This window comes from Balaenoptera borealis, assembly GCF_965194805.1.
Source record: "Balaenoptera borealis genome assembly, chromosome: 13".
Classification (NCBI taxonomy): domain Eukaryota; kingdom Metazoa; phylum Chordata; class Mammalia; order Artiodactyla; family Balaenopteridae; genus Balaenoptera; species Balaenoptera borealis.
The window spans coordinates 73,040,121-73,059,580 of NC_138870.1; the positions used below are offsets into that span (position 1 = coordinate 73,040,121).

Below are 19,460 nucleotides of genomic sequence, written 5' to 3' on the forward strand. Positions count from 1 at the left end.
ATCCCAAAAGGCAAGAAACTCCCCACGTACCTGGGTAGGGCAAAAGAAAAAAGAAAAAACAGAGACAAAAGAATAGGGATGGGACCTGCACTTCTGGGAGGGAGCTGTGAAGGAGGAAAAGTTTCCACACACTGGGAAGCCCCTTCACTGGCAGAGACGGGGGGTGGGCTAGGGGGTGAAGCTTCGGAGCCATGGAGGAGAGCGTAGCAACAGGGGTGCAGAGGGCAAAGCGGAGAGATTCCCGCAAAGAGGACTGCTGCCAACCAGCTCTCACCAGCCTGAGAGGCTTGTCTGCTCACCCGCCTGGGCAGGTAGGGGCTGAGAGCTGAGGCTTGGGCTTCACTGGTCAGACCCCAGGGAGAGGACTGGGGTTGGCTGCGTGAACACAGCCTGAAGGGGGCTAGTGCACCACAGCTAGCCAGGAGGGAGTCCGGGAAAAAGTCTGGACCTGCCTAAGAGGCAAGAGAACATTATTTTGGGGTGCGCAAGGAGAGGGGATTCGGAGCACCGCCTAACGAGCTCCAGAGACGAGCGCAAGCCGCAGCTATCAGTGCAGACACCAGAGATGGGCAAGAAACACTAAGGCTGCTGCTGTAGCCACCAAGAAGCCTGTGTGCAAGCAGAGGTCACTGTCCACACCTCCCCTCCTGGGAGCCTGTGCAGCCTGCCACTGCCACGGTCCCATTATCCAAGGACAACTTCCCCAGGAGAACACAAGGTGCACCTCAGGCTGGTGCAACGTCACACAGGCCTCTGCCACCACAGGCTCGCCCCGCATTCCATACTCCTGCCTCCCCCTGGCCTGAGTGAGCCACAGCCCCCTAATCAGCTGCTATTTTGACCCCCTCCTGTCTGGTCAGGGAACAGATGCCCTCAGGTGACCTACAGGCAGAGGCGGAGTGAAATCCAAAGCTGAACCCCAGGAGCTGTGAGAACAAAGAAGAGAAAGGGAAATTTCTCCCAGCAGCCTCAGAAGAGAAAAAGAAAGGGACTGAAAAAATATTTGAAGAGATTAGAGTTGAAAACTTCCCTAATATGGGAAAGGAAATAGTCGATCAAGTCCAGGAAGCACAGAGAGTCCCATACAGGATAAATCCAAAGAGAAACATGCCAAGGAACATATTAATCAAACTATCAAAAATTAAATACAAAGGAAAAAGTATAAAAGCAGCAAGGGAAAAGCAACAAATAACATACAAGGGAATCCCCATAAGGTTAACAGCTGATCTTTCAGCAGATACCCTGCAAGCCAGAAGGGAGTGGCAGGACATTTTTAAAGTGATGAAAGGGAAAAACCTACAACCAAGATTACTTTATCCATCAAGGATCTCATTCGGATTCAGTGGAGAAATTAAAACATTTACAGACAAGCAAAAGATAAGAAAATTCAGCACCACAAAACCAGCTTTATAACAAATGCTAAAGGAACTTCTCTAGGCAGGAAACACAAGAGAAGGAAAAGACCTAAAAAAACAAACTGAAGGGCTTCCCTTGTGGCACAGTGGTTGAGAATCTGCCTGCCAATGCAGGGACACGGGTTCGAGCCCTGGTCTGGGAAGATCCCACATGCCATGGAGCAACTGGGCCTGTGAGCCACAATTACTGAGCCTGCACGTCTGGAGCCTGTGCTCCGCAACAAGAGAGGCCGCGATGGTGAGAGGCCCGCGCACCGCGATGAAGAGTGGTCCCCACTTGCCGCAACTAGAGAAAGCCCTCGCACAGAAACGAAGACTCAACACAGTCATAAATAAATAAATAAAAGAACGTGAATTTCTTAAAAAAAAAAACAAACTGAAAACAATTAAGAAAATGGTAATAGGAACATATATATCGATAACTGTCTTAAATGTAAATGAATTAAATGCTCCAACCAAAAGACACAGACTGGCTGAATGGATACAAAACAAGACCCGTACATATGCTGTCTACAAGAGACCCACTTCAGACCTAAGGACACATACAGATTGAAAGTGAGGGGATGGAAAAAGATATTCCATGCAAATGGAAATCAAAAGAAAGTTGGAGTAGCAATACTCATATCAGACAAAATAGACTTTAAAATGAAGACTTACAAGAGACAAAGAAGGACACTACATAATGATCAAGGGATCAATCCAAGAAGAAGATATAACAATGGTAAATATTTATGCACCCAACATAGAAGCACCTCAATACATAAGGCAAATGCTAACAGCCATAAAAGGGGAAATAGACAGTAACATAATAATAGTGGAGGACTTTAACACCCCACTTTCCCAAATGGACATATCATCCAAAAGGAAAATAAGTAAGGAAACACAAGCTTTAAATGATACATTAAACAAGATGGACTTAATTGGTATTTATAGGACATTCCATCCAAAAACAACAGAATACACTTTCTTCTCAAGTGCTCATGGAACATTCACCAGGATACATTATATCTTGGGTCACAAATAAAGCCTTGGTAAATTGTAAGAAAATTGAAATCATATGAAGTATATTTTCCAACCACAATGCTATGAGACTAGATATCAATTACAGGAAAAAAACTGTAAAAAATACAAACACATGGAAGCTAAACAATACACTACTAAATAACCAAGAGATCACTGAAGAAATCAAAGAGGAAATCAAAAAATACCTAGAAAAAAATGACAGTGAAAACATGCCGACCCAAAACCTATGGGATGCAGCAAAAGCAGTTCTAAGAGGGAAGTTTATAGCAATACAGTCTTACCTTACGAAACAAGAAACATCTCAAATAAACAACCTAACCTTACCCTTAAAACAATTAGCTAAAGACGAACAAAAAAACCATAAAGTTAGCAGAAAGAAAGAAATCATAAAGATCAGATCAGAAATAAATGAAATAGAAATGAAGGAAACGATAGCAAAGATCAATAAAACCAAAAGCTGGTTCTTTGAGAAGATAAACAAAAGTGATAAACCATTAGCCAGACTCATCAAGAAAAAAAGGGAGAAGACTCAAATCAATAGAATTATTGTGAAAAAGGAGAAGTAACAACTGACATGCACAAATACAAAGGATCATGAGAGATTACTACAAGCAACTATATGCCAATAAAATGGACAACCTGGAAGAAATGGACAAATATTTAGAAAAGTACAACCTTCCTAGACTGAACCAGGAAGAAATAGAAAATATAAACAGACCAATCACAAGCACTGAAATTGAAACTGTGATTAAAAATCTTCCAACAAACAAAAGCCCAGGACCAGATGGCATCACAGGTGAATTCTATCAAACATTCAGAGAAGAGCTAACCCCTATCCTTCTCAAACTCGTCCAAAATATAGCAGAGGAAGGAACACTCCCAAATTCATTCTACAAGACCACCATCACCCTGATACCAAAACCAGACAAAGATGTCACAAAGAAAGAAAACTACAGGCCAATATCACTGATGAACATACATGCAAAAATCCTCAACAAAATTCTAGCAAACAGAATCCAACAGCACATTAAAAAGATCATACACCATGATCAAGTGGATTTATCCCAGGAATGCAAGAATTCTTCAATATACGCAAATCAATCAATGTGATACACCATATTAAAAAATTGAAGGATAAAATCCATATGATCATCTCAATAGTCGCAGAAAAAGCTTTTGACAAAATTCAACACCCATTTATGATAAAAACCCTGCAGAAAGTAGGCATAGAGGGAATTTACCTCAACATAATAAAGGCCATATATGACAAACCCACAGCCAACGTTGTTCTCAATGGTGAAAAACTGAAACCACTTCCACTAAGATCAGGAACAAGACAAGGTTGTCCACTCTCACCACTATTATTCAACATAGTTTTGGAAGTTTTAGCCACAGCAATCAGAGAAAAAAAAAGAAATAAAAGGAATCCAAATTGGAAAAGAAGTAAAGCTGTCACTGTTTGCAGACGACGTGATACTATACATAGAGAATCCTAAAGATGCTACCAGAAAACTACTAGAGCTAATCAATGAATTTGGTAATGTAGCAGGATACAATATTAATGCACAGAAATCTTTTGCATTCCTATACACTAATGATTAAAACTCTGAAAGAGAATTTAAGGAATTACTCCCATTTACCATTGCAACAAAAATAATAGAATACCTAGGAATAAACCTACCGAAGGAGACAAAAGACCTGTATGCAGAAAAGTATAAGACACTAATGAAAGAAATTAAAGATGATGCAAACAGATGGAGAGATATACCATGTTCTTGGATTAGAAGAATCAACATTGTGAAAATGACTATATTACCCAAAGCAATCTAAAGATTCAATTCAATCCCTGTCAAACTACCAATGGCATTTTTCACAGAACGAGAACAAAAAATTTCACAATTTGTATGGAAACAGAAAAGACCCCGAATAGCAAACTATCTTGAGAAAGAAAAACAGAGCTGGAGGAATCAGACTCCCTGACTTCAGACTATACTACAAAGCCACAGTAATCAAGACAGTATGGTACTGGCACAAAAACAGAAATATAGATCAATGGAACAGGATAGAAAGCCCAGAGATAAACCCACACACATATGGTCAGCCTATCTTTGATATAGCAAGAATATACAATGGAGAAAAGACAGCCTCTTCAATAAGTGGTGCTGGGAAAACTGGACAGCTACATGTAAAAGAATGAAATTGGAACACTCCCTAACACCATACACAAAAATAAACTCAAAATGGATTAAAGACCTAAATGTAAGGCCAGACACTATAAAATTCTTAGAGGAAAACGTAGGCAGAGCTCTCTATGACACAAATCACAGCAAGATCCTTTTTGACCCACCTCCTAGAGAAATGCAAATAAAAACAAAAATAAACAAATGGGACCCAATGAAACTTAAAATCTTTTGCACAGCAAAGGAAAACATTAACCAGACAAAAATACCACCCTCAGAATGGGAGAAAATATTTGCAAACGAAGCAACTGGCAAAGGATTAATCTCCAAAATATACATGCAGCTTATGCAGCTCAATGTCAAAAAAACAAACAACCCAATCCAAAAATGGGCAGAAGACCTAAATAGACATTTCTGCAAAGAAGACATACAGATTGCCAACAAACACATGAAAAAAATGCTCAACATCATTAATCATTAGAGAATTGCAAATCAAAACTACAATGAGATATCACCTCACACCAGTCAGAACGGCCATCATCAAAAAATCTACAAACAGCAAATGCTGGAGAGGGTGTGGAGAAAGGGAACCCTCTTGCACTGTTGGTGGGAATGTAAATTGATACAGCCATTATGGAGAGCAGTATGGAGGTTCCTTAAATAACTAAAAACAGAACTACTATATGACCCAGCAATCCCAGTACTGGGCACATACCCTGAGAAAACCATAATTCAAAAAGTATCATGTACCACAATGTTCATTGCAGCACTATTTACAATAGCCAGTACATGGAAGCAACCTAAATGTCCATCGACAGATGAATGGATAAAGAAGATGTGGCACATGTATACAATGGAATGTTACTCAGCCATAAAAAGAAATGAAACTGAGTTATTTGCAGTGAGGTGGCTGGACCTAGAGACTGTCATACAGAGTGAAGTAAGTCAGAAAGAGAAAAATAAATACCGTATGCTAACACTTATATATGGAATCTAAAAAAACAAACAAAAATGTTTCTGGAGAACCTAGAGGCAGGACAGGAATAAAGACACTGACGTCAAGAATGGACTTGAGGACACAGGGACGGGGAAGTGTAAGCTGGGACGAAGTGAGAGAGTAGCATTGACATATATATACTACCAAATGTAAAATAGATAGCTAGTGGGAAGAAGCTGCATAGCACATGGAGATTAGCTTGGTGCTTTGTGTTCCCCTAGAGGGGTGGGATAGGGAGGGTGGGAGGGAGTTGCAAGAGGTAGGGGATATGGGGATATATGTATACATATAGCTGATTCACTTTGTTATACAGTACAAAGTAACACACCATTGTAAAGCAATTATACTCCAATAAAGTTGTTTAAAAAAAAGAGAAAATATAGGAGAATAACTTTGCAATCTAGAAATATGCCAAGATTCTTAAACAGTTCATAAAATGCCAAACAATAAAAGTTTGCATTTATTTTTCTTACTGTAAATGCTTTCAGAAAATGATACTCTAAATCTGCATCGAGGTAACATAGAATCATGGAAAGATCATGGCCTTAAAATAAGTATTACGCAGTAGTTAAATTAGCTTGGTAAATACTGGGTTAAATAGCAACAAATTTATTAGTGTAATGCTTCATATTTTTAATAGATTGTTGTGTTTTTTCATATCTAAAACAGGTATTGTATATGATATTTCCCAAATTTCTTTGAAATTATCAATTACAAAAAAAATCATCACAAAATTCCTATTTACATCTTGCATTGTATGTGCTATAAAGAATATGTTTAGGGAAGTAATAGGTTACAGATATCTTGGCTTTTTCGTCATCAAGGTCTAATTAAACTTTTTTTTTTTTGGAAAAATGAACTTATTTACAAAATGGAAGTAGAGTCAAAGATGTAGAAAACAAACTTATGGTTTCCAGGGAGTAAGGGGGGGAGGGATAAATTGGGAGACTGGGATGGATATTTAGACAGTACTAAATATAAAATAGATAACTAATAAGGACCTACTGTATAGAACAGGGAACTCTACTTAATACTCTGTAATGGCCTAAATGGCAAAAGAATCTAAAAAAAGAGTGGATATATGTATATGTATAATGGGTTCACAAGTCATCATTCTTATGAGTTTTTCCTCAAGTGTGTCTCTGAAAGATATGCCCTTCATCTGATATTTTATTTCATGTTTCCTTGCTTTATCAGTTTATTGAGTATTTGCTGAAGTGACCAGTAGTTTCCATACATAATGACACTGACTCTTCCTCTAATCTATTTTTAAAATAAAGCCAGATTAAGTGATACACATTTACTATGTACACATGCACACACACATATACACACACACCCCGACACACATGTGTGTGTGTGGCATGTATGCATGTATGCAAATATATAGCACATACAAAAGGGAGATCTTATAATACGTAATGCCAGATTTTTCTGTGTAAACCATCATTCAAAATAACCACATTCTTCTTTTTTAGGCTTCTAAAATAAGAAGAGATTGAACATATTCTAGGGACTTAGCTACATGCCAACAAAATCCCTATTTCTTAAACTAGAATTAAATCTTCGACACTCTTGTCCTAATCTATTTTCAAATATAACTTCCATCCAAAGCAGCTACCAAACATAACATAATATATCCTCCTACATTTATTTGATATACCTGTTGAAATGAGCAACTAATTCTTACTAAACACCTTCTTCATGCCTTTTCTTATGCTATTCCCTGTGCCAAGAATTCCTTCAGCTTTCTTCAAAGATTAGTGTCAAATTAACCTCTGCAGTATGCTGTTGCTATTTCCCTCAGCTAAAAATGAACTGTAGTTTTGCTAAATGCCATCAACATTTTCAACTTCTGCTCTACATTTAAAGCTCTACTTTAACTTTTTAAAAGTATATATTGAATTTTCTTACTATATATTGATCCCAGGAGGTGAGAGTTAACCATTTACAATAATAAATCTCCTATAGACTTTTGCACAGTTTCATACATAGTCAGCTCTCAATAAACACTTGTAAAATAACTGGTTGTTTTTAAAAATCATAGATATTTTTGTTTTTCTTTAAACTATTTCAAAAGATATCCATGGAAAATTTCATAATTACTCTAAGACAATACTACTTACAGATTCCATGGCACTTAATATCTAATAGGTATTGGTAGGGTTCAGTTGTTTTGTGGAGAAGCTACTGTGTGAAGTTTGCTGACTTCTCTGTTTGTATATGATATTTGAAATTATTTTGTTAAATTAACCAGTAATTATATAACTTTTTGTACTATATATTTAATACATACTTTATATTTCTTATACTCTTAGTTATGGAATTATTTTGGTTTAATTATCTGATTTCATGCACTCAACAAATTTTATTGACTATTTATTATATACTAGGCACTATGCTAGGCACTGAAATTGTGCTTAAGTTTTGTATAACAGACAAAATATAAACAGGTAAATAATATTCTTTCTCTCTATATATATAGTATATTATTTATATAATTAATATTTATAAAATATAGGTAAAATACTTAAATATTACGGCAAATGCTATGAGATCAAAGAAGTCTGTGAGAGATCAAGACTAGATTAGACAACTAGAAAATACTTTTTAGAAGAGGTGATATTTAATCTGTTTAAGCAGAGTCTGAAATGTGGGGATTTACTCACCATGTAAAGAAAAGAGAAAAAGAATGGCTGTTATTGAAAAGACAAGAAATAACAAATGTTGTAGAGGATGTGGAAAAAGGGAACCCTCATACACTGTTGATGGGACTGTAAAATGGTGTAGCCACTATGGAAAATAGTTATGGAGATTCCTCAAAAAATTATGAATAGAACCACAATATGACCCAGCTATTAAACTTCTGGGTATTTACCTGAAGAACATGAAAATACTAATTCAAAAAGATATATGTACCCTTATGTTCACTGCAGCATTATTTACAATAGCCAAGATGTGGAAACAACCTAAGTGTCCATCAATAAAAGAATGGATAAAGATGTGGTGTATTTATGCAATGGAATACTACTCAGCCATAAAAAGAATGAAATCCTGCCATTTGTGACAACATGGATGGACCTTAAAAGAATAATGCTAAGTGAAATAAGTCAGATGGAAAAATACAAATACCTTAAGATTTCACTCATACGTAAAATCTAAAAAAACAAAACTAACCAATAAAAATAAACTTATAGATAGAGATAAGATCAGTGATTACCTAAGTAGAAGGGATTTGGGAGTGGGCAAAATAAGTGAAGGGGGTCAACTGTATGCAGTTGGATGGTAGTTAGACTTGTGGTGGTAATCTCTCTTTGGTGTATACAGATGTTAAATTATAATGCTGTACACCTTAAACTTATAAAAGAACAGAGGAAAAATTCATGAGGGATATAAAAAACTGTTTAAAAGTACCATTATAATCTACGCAACAAAATACTTGTTAAATCCTTTGTCTCTAACAAAATGGTTCATTTTATTCCATTTTATTCCATAAATGGTTCATGTTATTTTCATTCTGAAAATAACGTGAATTTAGTCTGTATTTATAAAAGATTTTTCTTAAAAAAAAAGAAATTAAAGGCTTCCCTGGTGGCGCAGTGGTTGAGAATCTGCCTGCCAATGCAGGGGACACGGGTTCGAGCCCTGGTCTGGGAAGATCCCACCTGCCGCGGAGCAACTAAGCCCGTGTGCCACAACTACTGAGCCTGCGCGTCTGGAGCCTGTGCTCCGCAACAAGAGAGGCCGCGATAGTGAGAGGCCCGCACACCGCGATGAAGAGTGGCCCCCGCTTGCCGCAACTAGAGAAAGCCCTCGCACAGAAACGAAGACCCAACACAGCCAAAAATAAATAAATAAATAAATAAATAAATAAATACATACATAAATAAGTGAAATTCTTAAAAAAAAAAAGAAATTAAGAAAATACCTTGTAGTGAGGTATATAATAGGTTTAAAGAAAGATATGGAAAATTCAAAGTTTATGCATTTTTTATTGTCTATAGCAAAAAACAAAATTGGAATGGAGAGAAGAGGGCAGAAATATGCCTAATCATGTGTACTTTGCATAGGTATAACAGTAATTTTTTCCTAGTTTCATGAACTGCTTTTCTTTCTTTTCTTTTCAGAAAAATGCTTACTAGAATATTTTGAAATCTTAAAATAATATTATTAAATATATTTATTTCACACTCCTGTTTATTAGGAGGCCTTGCAAGGTTTTAAGACCACTGTTTAATTTAAGGCTTGTGAAATGTGAAGAATATCTTATTTAAATATTGTGAATCGTGCATAAATGACTTAGTAGGTTCCTACAGTAATGCCCTAATTTTGCTATAACTCATTAATAGGAAAATTCCAGTTTATGTTAAATGTTCCACATTTTCACACCTAGGATAAAATCTGAAGAATTACACTGTATAAAAATGCAGCATAGAATCATTATTTTCATCCAGTTGTAAGAGTTTTCATTTTGCTGCTTCATGAAATGATCAAGTTGTTTTGTATTGCAATACAGAATATAAGAAACAATCTTAAATTTAAAAAAATAGGGAAAACCTATCAGTTTATATCGCTAATTTACCCACAGTTAAAACTGCTGTCATGCATGCTAAAGACACTTTAGAAAGATTTCACTGACTGCTTTCATTTAACTACCTCTTTGTCATTTATTGGCTTATTTTATACAAAATGGAGCACAGTTAAAAACCCAAGGGAAGATATTAGGTTTTAGTTTTATATACCCCATCACAGAAATAATAAAATGAAGAATAGGGTTTTTTTGTTTTTGTTTTTGCATTTGTTAAATATCCCACATCAAAAAAAAAACCATATGAAAGTCTCTCAGCACAATGTTAACATAGAAATAGGCATCTCTTTCTTTTATGTTCCTTTCAAATTTGAACCAGTATCTGTCTCATTTTCCAAGGTATGCCATTTTCTTTCAAAATATATAGAGTAATAAAGTAGAATTGCCACAGTAGAAAACTATATTATAAATGGGAAAACTCTTTGTTTTCTAAAGTTTTTCTTTCAGGAGACCTGTTTCAAATCAGCTCTGCATTTTTTTCCCACTATAAAGTAATGCACTTAAGTACATATCCCTTTGTTTCAATAAATAAAGGAGTCATAGAAATGCATTCATCAAGGGCTAGGCCATTATTGGGAAACATATGTATAACTACTTAATTATCAGGATAAATGACAATACTAACAGCAGAAAGGTTGATTAATTTTTTGTTACATACACCTGCATATTAATAGACAAATTTTTGTCAATCCCTTTGCTGTTGAAATGTTCCAAGAGATCATCTAACATATGTTCACGTTACCAGTCCTCTAATAGATAAAAATTCAGTAGTGAGAGGCTATATGAATCAAGCATGCACCATCCTATAGCATAGGTCTGACGACCCCTGAATGTGACCTGCTCCCAGAGGAAACCAATTTAATGCTTCATCGCACATAGAGTAGTATGTATGAATCACAAAACCTCCAGATAAATTAATGACAGGTACATCTGAATAGGATTCCTTCTAAGTCGCTTATCTGCAGCCAGGCAAGCTTGTTTCATCCTCACTTTCAAAGATAAAGCCACATGGCATGTTGCCTTGGCAGATTCTCACAAAGCAAACAGCCCCCATCGTCCATTATTGGGGGGAAAAATTCCCTTATTATTTCAGGTACTGTGTACCGTGACAACAAATGGGATAAAGTGAAAACTACCTGCCAGTGGAAAATTCATCAGTCGATACCAGGCTTTATGTCTTCTCTAACTTTCATAAGCTCTGTGCCTCTTGCTCTTTTACTTTTATTTTTGACAGTTCTGATACCCCACAGTTGTAGCCATGGCAAAGTTCAAGAATAAAACAGCAGGTTATCAAAGACAACTTATCAGAAGCCAAACAGGGAGAAGAGATGCCAACAATTAGCAAGTAATGGAAAGACGGATCTGTGACAGAACAAGGAAGAAAGGTGCACCAATCTTTTATCTTTAACTGACTACTTATTCCATTTGAAAAAAAAACTCAGAGAAAAACTGAGACAATAAATATAGGCTCTAAGTACTCAGGGATATTGATCATAGAAAAGATGAAAAAATAAATTATGCACAAAATAGCATGGGAAATGTTTATTTGTAAGGGATTATTTTTTTATAAATTTTATCAACCATAAATAAATTGGAATATCAAAAGTATATAAAGCTATCTGCTTTAAACTAAGTATCAGTGAATAGCATGGATATATTATCTCCTTCAAAGTTAAGTATCTACTAACTACTAGAATTCTTTAAACTGAACAATAGAACAGACATATCAATTCTTACTTTCTGCACTTCTTATGGCCTGCACTTAAACTTAATCAAGACTTTCATTATGTATCTTAATAAAGGCCACATCTTATCACAAGGTCAGTTATATAGCATAGCGGAATTCAGTAGCACAAAATCAATAGTACTCACGTTCTAGGTTCCATAGATGGTCCTTCTCATGCAAAATCAGGGTTGTGCTTTCTGGGTGAGTCTGTGTTAAATCAAAACGACAAAGTCTTAGTTTCCCATGCACTGCCACTTAGAATGCATGCAAATAAACTCCCAGTTAGTCAAGGAGAAAAAAATTGCGTTAAAGAGTACTGATTTGTAAATTTGGTCCTTTCAAATGCAGATAATATTTACCCCTCCTCTTTCCCCCATATCTTTGCAAGATTTCTGCCCAATGAACTCATTACTGTAGAAGCTCAACTATGGCTATGGTCAGTTAATGAAATTCAGGTCTGGGATTAACCTCCATAAACATGTACATAGTTGGGCTTCTGGAATTGGGAGAGACAAGGGTGATGCTGGAAAGGAAAAAAAAGTAAACCATATAATTTAAAGAATGATAAATTCTTACGATAGATTTAGCTAAATTAACTGCTGTCCTATATTTGAGGTGATTCATAAAATTCTTAATGTACAAAAAATGAAAGCAAAAATACTTTGAAAACATTACCAATACCATATTCAATGACACTTTGGGGAATATTAATGTAATATTAGTGTAGCTACTAAGTTTACTTTCTTTGAAATTACACAGGTTTAATTAGATTAGATGTATGTCCTTTACAGCCACAATAATTTAAGCAATATTAAACACCATTTAAAATATGCAAGAAAAAATAAAATAAATATAAAAAAATAAAATATTGCATGCTTCAGTTAGCATGCAATAAAATTATTTTTGCTCTATCCAGTTACTATGTTTATATTGAGTTATTATTTACAATGCACTTTAACATCATCAATAATTTCTTGGAAGCTTCAGTATTTGAGAACTAAAATGTTCAATTAAAACATTAACCTACTTGTGAAGTACCATATTATAATAATGTTAGCTTATTTTTATGAATTAGAAAAATATGCAAATGTAATCAGAACAATTAGTTTGAATATTTAAAAAGCCAAATGTCATGTGTGTATTTAAATTCTATAAATACAAAGTCATGTAAAAGTCCTCAATTACTACATGTCAAACTTTATTCACTGTATAATGGAGTGTTCAAATTTTCTGGTTAATTATCCATTTATTTAACAAATAGATCTTGACTAAGATGGCCTTACAATTCCCCTAGGCTTGACTAAACTTTACATAGATTTCTTCCTGATTTTAGGCCCCTGACCTACCTTTTCTCAGAGCATTTACTTTAAACTTGCAATTATGAATTATTTTTCTGGCCCTTTGAGATATAAATCTTTTCCCAACCTCTTGCCAGTTTTACAGCACAGGAATGTCTTTCTCAAGGACTTGGGAGCCACCCTTTTGAGACGTAATCATCAAGAAAGATAGTGTCTCTATCTCCTAGCCTCTAGGTGAGGGTCCAAGCCTAATAATAGGCACTATTAACAAACCCAAATGACCTCATCACATTGACTAACTTCCCCCTAACATCTTCTAGTATTATTATTTTTTAATTAATTAATTAATTTATTTTTGGCTGCACTGGGTCTTCGTTGCTGCACGCGTTGCTTCTCTAGTTGTGGTGAACGGGGCCACTCTCTATTGTGGTGCTCGGGCTTCTCATTGTGGTGGCTTCTTTTGTTGTGGAGCATGAGATGTAGGCAAGTGGGCTTCAGTAGTTGTGGCTCGCAGGCTCTAGAGTGCAGGCTCAGTAGTTGTGGCGCACGGGCTTAGTTGCTCCGCGGCATGTGGGATCTTCCCGGATCAGGGCTCGAACCTGTGTCCCCTGCATTGTCAGGTGGATTCTTAACCACTGCACCACCAGGGAAGTCCTCATCTTCTAGTATTTTTTGACCAGATCAGGTCAGCTCTTAAAAATTTCCTACCATATATTTCAGTTAAGTTCAATATCTCCTCCCTTTTGCAATAGTCTTGAATAAAGTCTTCCTTGACTGTTTAACTCCATCTGATGCAAGGTTCCTTTATGTTCTCAAGTGTTCATTATGCACCAACACACTAGTAATTCAGTGGTAGAGAAGGTAGACACTGTACTTGCCTTAACAGAACCTATGGTCTAGTTGGGAGACAGAGACATGTAAATTGACATTTAAAATAGAAGGTGATCAATACTATGACTGTAAGAACAGAATGGGGCACCAAATAAAAGTGGAGCAGATGATAAAAAGTATAAAAGGAGGGGTTGAGAGAAGATGGCGGAAGAGTAAGACGCGGAGATCACCTTCCTTCCCACAGATACATTAGAAATACATCTACACGTGGAACTTCTCCTACGGAACACCCACTGAACACTGGCAGAAAATGTCAGACCGCCCAAAAGGCAAGAAACTCCCCATGTACTTGGGTAGGGCAAAAGAAAAAAGAAATAACAGAGACAAAAGAATAGGGACGAGACCTGCACCAGTGGGAGGGAGCCGTGAAGGAGGAAAGGTTTCCACGCACTAGAAAGCCCCTTCGCGGGAGTGGACAGTGGGTGGCGGAGGGGGGAAGCTTCGGAGCCACGGAGGAGAGCGCAGCCACAGGGGTGCGGAGGGCAAAGCGGAGAGATTCCCGCACGGAGGATCAGTGCTGACCAGCACTCACCAGCCCGAGAGGCTTGTCTGCTCACCAGCTGGGGCGGGCGGGGCTGGGAGCTGAGGCTCAGACTTCGGTTGGATAGCAGGGAGAGGACTGGGGTTGGTGGAGTGAACACAGCCTGAAGGGGTTAGCGCACCACAGCTGGCTGGGAGGGAGACCGGGAAAAAGTCTGGAGCTGCTGAATAGGCAAGAGACTTTTTCTTGCCTCTTTGTTTCCTGGTGCGCGAGGAGAGGGGATTCAGAGCGCTGCCTGAACGAGCTCCAGAGACGGGCATGAGCTGCGGCTATCAGCGCGGATCCCACAGCAACAGGGGCGCAGAGGGAAAAACGGAGAGATTCCTGCACAGAGGCTTGGCGCTGAGCAGCACTCACCAGCCCGAGAGGCTTGTCTACTCACCCGCTGGGGTGGGCGGGGCTGGGAGCTGAGGCTAGGGCTTTGGTCGGATCGCAGGGAGAGGACTGGGGTTGGCTGTGTGAACACAAGAGACTTTTTCTTGCCTCTTTGTTTCGCAGCGCGCAAGGAGAGGGGATTCAGAGCGCCGCCTAAATGAACTCCAGAGACGGGCGCGAGCCGTGGCGATCAGCACTGGCCCCAGAGACGGGCATGAGACGCTAAGGCTGCTGCTGCCACCACCAAAAAGCCTGTGTGCGAGCACAGGTCACTCTCCACACCGCCCCTCCCGGGAGCCAGTGCAGCCCGCCACTGCCAGGGTCCCGTGATCCGGGGACAACATTCCCGGGAGAATGCACGGCGCGCCTCGGGCTGCTGCAACGTCACGCCAGCCTCTGCCCGCAGGCTCGCCCCACCTCATCCGTACCCCTCCCTCCCCCTGCCTGAGTGAGCCAGAGCCCCCGAAGCAGCTGCTCCTTTAACCCCGTCCTATCTGGGCAGGGAACAGATGCCCTCAGGCGACCTACACGCAGAGGCGGGTCCAAATCCAAAGCTGAACCCCGGGAGCTGTGCGAACAAAAAGAGAAAGGGAAATCTCTCCCAGCAGCCTCAGAAGCAGCGGATTAAAACTCCACAAACAACTTGATGTGCCTGCATCTGTTGAAAACCTGAATAGACAACAAATCATCCCAAATTCAGGAGGTGGACTTTGGGAGCAGGATATATTAATTTTTCCCCTTTTCCTTTTTTTGTGAGTGTATATGTATATGCTTCTGGGTGAGATTTTGTCTGTATAGCTTTGCTTTATAATAGCTTTATTTTACTTCACTATATTATATCCTCTTTCTTTCTTTCTTTCTATTTTTTATCCCTTTTACTCTGAGCCGTGTGGATCAAAGGCTCTTGGTGCTCCAGCCAGGCATCAGGGCTGTGCCTCTGAGGTGGGAGAGCCAACTTCAGGACACTGGTCCACAAGAGACCTCCCAGCTCCATGTAATACCAAACGGCGAAATCTCTCAGAGATCTCAATCTCAACATCAAGACCCAGCTTCACTCAACGACCAGCAAGCTACAGTGCTGGACACCCTATGCCAAACAACTAGCAAGACAGGAACACAGCCCCATCCATTAGCAGAGACGCTGCCTAAAATCATAATAAGGCCACAGACACCCCAAAATACACCACCAGATGTGTACGTGCCCACCAGAAAGACAAGATCCAGCCTCATCCACCAGAACACAGGCACTAGTTCCCTCCACCAGGAAGTCTACACAACCCACTGAACCAACCTCAGCCACTGGGGACAGATACCAAAAACAACGGGAACTACAAACCTGCAGCCTGTGAAAAGGAGACCCCAAACACAGTAAGATAAGCAAAATGAGATGACAGAAAAATACACAGCAGATGAAGGAGCAGGGTCAAAACACACCAGACCTAACAAATGAAGAGGAAATAGGTAGTCTACCTGAAAAAGAATTCAGAATAATGATAGTAAGGATGATCCAAAATCTTGGAAATAGAATAGACAAAATGCAAGAAACATTTAACAAGGACGTAGAGGAACTAAAGAGGAACCAAGCAACGATGAAAAACACAATAAATGAAATTAAAAATACTCTAGATAGGATCAATAGCAGAATAACTGAGACAGAAGAAAGGATAAGTGACCTGGAAGATAAAATGGTGGAAATAACTACTGCAGAGCAGGATAAAGAAAAAAGAATGAAAAGAACTGAGGACAGTCTCAGAGACCTCTGGGAAAACATTAAACGCACCAACATTCGAATTATAGGGGTCCCAGAAGAAGAAGAGAAAAAGAAAGGGACTGAGAAAATATTTGAAGAGATTATAGTTGAAAACTTCCCTAATATGGGAAAGGAAATAGTTAATCAAGTCCTGGAAGCACAGAGAGTCCCATACAGGATAAACCCAAGGAAAAACACGCCAAGACACATATTAATCAAACTGTCAAAAATTAAATATAAGGAAAACATATTAAAGGCAGCAAGGGAAAAACAACAAATAACTCACAAGGGAATCCCCATAAGGTTAACATCTGATCTTTCAGCAGAAACTCTGCAAGCCAGAAAGGAGTGGCAGGATATACTTAAAGTGATGAAGGAGAAAAACCTACAACCAAGGTTACTCTACCCAGCAAGGATCTCATTCAGATTTGATGGAGAAATTAAAACCTTTACAGACAAGCAAAAGCTGAGAGAGTTCAGCACCACCAAACCAGCTTTACAACAAATGCTAAAGGAACTTCTCTAGGCAAGAAACACAAGAGAAGGAAAACACCTACAATAACAAAAGCAAAATATTTAAGAAAATGGGAATAGGAACATACATATCGATAATTACCTTAAATGTAAATGGATTAAATGCTCCCACCAAAAGACACAGACTGGTTGAATGGATACAAAAACAAGACCCATATATATGCTGTCTACAAGAGACCCACTTCAGACCTAGAGACACATACAGACTGAAAGTGAGGGGATGGAAAAAGATATTCCATGCAAATGGAAATCAAAAGAAAGCTGGAGTAGCAATTCTCATATCAGACAAAATAGACTTTAAAATAAAGACTATTACAAGAGACAAAGAAGGACACTATATAATGATCAAGGGATCGATCCAAGAGGAAGGTATAACAATTCTACATATTTATGCACCCAACATAGGAGCAGCTCAATACATAAGGCAAATACTAACAGCCATAAAAGGGGAAATTGACAGCAACACAATCATAGTAGGGGACTTTAACACCCCACTTTCACCAATGGACAGATCATCCAAAATGAAAATAAATAAGGAAACACAAGCTTTAAATGATACATTAAACAAGATGCACTTAATTGATATTTATAGGACATTCCACCCAAAAACAACAGAATACACATTTTTCTCAAGTGCTCATGGAACATTCTCCAGGATAGATTATATCTTGGGTCACAAATCAAGCCTTGGTAAATTTAAGAAAACTGAAATCGTATCAAGTATCTTTTCTGACCACAACACTATGAGACTAGATATCAATTACAGGAAAAGTTCTGTAAAAAATACAAACACATGGAGGCTACACAATACACTACTTAATAACGAAGTGATCACTGAAGAAATCAAAGGGGAAATCAAAAAATACCTAGAAACAAATGACAATGGAGACACGACGACCCAAAACCTATGGGACACAGCAAAAGCAGTGCTAAGAGGGAAATTTATAGCAATACAAGCCTACCTCAAGAAACAGGAAACATCTCGAATAAACAACCTAACCTTGCACCTGAAGCAATTAGAGAAAGAAGAACAAAAAAACCCCAAAGCTAGCAGAAGGAATGAAATCATAAAGATCAGATCAGAAATAAACGAAAAAGAAATGAAGGAAACAATAGCAAAAATCAATGAAACTAAAAGCTGGTTCTTTGAGAAGATAAACAAAATTGATAAACCATTAGCCAGACTCATCAAGAGAAAAAGGGAGAAGACTCAAATCAATAGAATTAGAAATGAAAAAGGAGAAATAACCACTGACACTGCAGAAATAAAAAAGATCATGAGAGATTACTACAAGCAACTCTATGCCAATAAAATGGACAACCTGGAAGAAATGGACAGATTCTTAGAAATGCACAACCTGCCGAGACTGAACCAGGAAGAAATAGAAAATATGAACAGACCAATCACAAGCACTGAAATTGAAACTGTGATGAAAAATCTTCCAACAAACAAAAGCCCAGGACCAGATGGCTTCACAGGTGAATTCTATCAAACATTTAGAGAAGAGTTAACACCTATCCCTCTCAAACTCTTCCAAAATATTGCAGAGGGGGGAACACTCCCAAACTCATTCTACGAGGCCACCATCACCCTGATACCAAAACCAGACAAAGATGTCACAAAGAAAGAAAACTACAGGCCAATATCACTGATGAACATACATGCAAAAATCCTCAACAAAATACTAGCAAACAGAATCCAACAGCACATTAAAAGGATCATACACCATGATCAAGTGGGGTTTATCCCAGGAATGCAAGGATTCTTCAATATATGCAAATCAATCAACGTGATACACCATATTAACAAATTGAAGGAGAAAAACCATATGATCATCTCAATAGATGCAGAGAAAGCTTTCGACAAAATTCAAGACCCATTTATGATAAAAACTCTCCAGAAAGTGGGCACAGAGGGAACTTTCCTCAACATAATAAAGGCCATATATGACAAACCCACAGCCAACATTGTCCTCAATGGTGAAAAACTGAAACCATTTCCACTAAGATCAGGAACAAGACAAGGTTGCCCACTCTCACCACTATTATTCAACATAGTTTTGGAAGTTTTAGCCACAGCAATCAGAGAAGAAAAAGAAATTAAAGGAAACCAAATCGGAAAAGAAGAAATAAAACTGTCAC

The 19,460-nt window shown here is 38.2% G+C and overlaps 1 protein-coding gene across 5 annotated transcripts in view; it reads right to left on the reverse strand.

Annotated features, from left to right (window-relative positions):
- The window catches only part of MGAT4C (MGAT4 family member C), a 605,093-nt gene that overhangs the window by 301,679 nt on the left and 283,954 nt on the right, over positions 1 to 19,460 (reverse strand). For 4 of the 5 annotated variants that reach the window (XM_082351817.1, XM_082351824.1, XM_082351819.1 and 1 more), the window contains one exon: positions 12,076 to 12,136. The gene's annotated coding sequence lies outside the window, so the exon portion shown is untranslated. Of the gene's footprint in view, positions 1 to 12,075; positions 14,238 to 19,460 lie in introns of those variants that run through there. The other variant, XM_082351823.1, reaches the window with a different exon arrangement.